This window comes from Malus sylvestris, chromosome 15 (genome assembly GCF_916048215.2).
Source record: "Malus sylvestris chromosome 15, drMalSylv7.2, whole genome shotgun sequence".
Lineage (NCBI taxonomy): Eukaryota > Viridiplantae > Streptophyta > Magnoliopsida > Rosales > Rosaceae > Malus > Malus sylvestris.
The window spans coordinates 22,208,193-22,209,794 of NC_062274.1; positions in this window are offsets into that span (position 1 = coordinate 22,208,193).

Consider the following 1,602-nt stretch of genomic DNA (forward strand, 5'->3'; position numbering starts at 1 on the left):
CTGCAAACCAAGTGGATGAGATAGTGAGGATGGAGAAATCAACCACTGATGAGGTTTTTCTCCGCAATTGAATCTATCTACACCAAATAGTACCTCCGGAAACCTATGACAATGGACTTGCAAAGCTTCAAAAGAAAGGTGAGATGCAAGGTTTTCCTGGCATGATTAGAAGCATCGACTGTATGCACTAGACCTGGAAAAACTGCCCGAGTGCATGATAAGGAGCTTATGGGGACAGAAAATGAGCAAAAAGTATCATTTTGGAGGCAGTGGCATCATTTGATACATGGATTTGGCATGCTTTTTTTGGTGTTCCAAGAGCTCAAAATGACCTCAATGTCCTTACCCAATCTCTAGTATTCGATGAGATGCTACAAGGAAAAGCACCGAAAGTCACGTATTACGTTAATGGACATAAGTACAACGGAGCATACTACCTAGCAGACGGTATTTACCCAAGGTGGACATCGTTTGTCAAAACAGTGCCACTTCAGCGAAGTGAAAAGGAAAAACACTTCTCAAGATGTCAAGAGGGTGTAGAAAGGATGTGGAGCGTTGTTTTGGTATCTTCCAAGCTCGTTGGGCGATTGTCAAGGGTATTGCCAGATTGTTTGATTTAGAGTTGCTTCAATCCATCATGATGACGTGTATCATTCTTCACAACATGATTGTAAAAGATGAGTATGATTATGATGTCATTGATGAATTTAAGCCAGACAAGATGAATAATTCCAAAACACAAATATATTGTGCTCATGACGCCATTGAAGAACCTGTGCAACACGAGCCATTAGAAAGGGATGGATGTTACAATGAAGGGATCATTCAACAATATACTTCACTCCAATCCTCATACTATCACAAAGCCTGGTAAAGTGATCACTCCAATCCTCATACTATCACAAAGCCTGGTAAAGTGACTTGATAGAGCAATTGTGGGGATTGAAACAAGCTCAAGAAACTTAAAAACAAGATTGTAGTGGAAGAAGAATGCTCTTAGTTTGTTTGGTGTGTTTTTAAGATCATTTAGTGTGTTTTTTTTTATTTGGTGTGTTTACGTAATTTTATTTAGTGTGTTTTTTAAGTTCATTTAGTGTGATTTTTTTTATTTGGTGTGTTTATGTAATTTTATTTGGTGTGTTTATGTTCTTTGAATAAAGATTCTCTTAGTTTAAATAAAGTACCAAATTAAATAAAAATACTCAGTTTAAATAAAGTATTAAATTAAATAAATATGAAATTACATAAAGTATCAAATTCAATAAATACAAAATTACAACCCAAAGTGATTGAAAAATTGTAGGCTCTGATTATACAACAAATTCCCTAGTCCCTCATGAATGAAAAATCATCACCTAACCAATTTGTCCCTCAAATTATGGGCTCTGATTATACAACAAATCATCTAGTCCCTCAGATTTTTTTTAAAATTTTTAAAGCCGAAAAACGTGGACCGTTGTTCTAGAATCGAATGGCTCATATTGTGCCACGTCATCTAGCCATTTTGAGAAGTTTTGAAAAAAAATTTGACCATTGGAAATTGAACGGTCTAGAAAAAAGAGTCGTTAAAATCCAACGGTTGAGAGGATGCCACGTTGCACC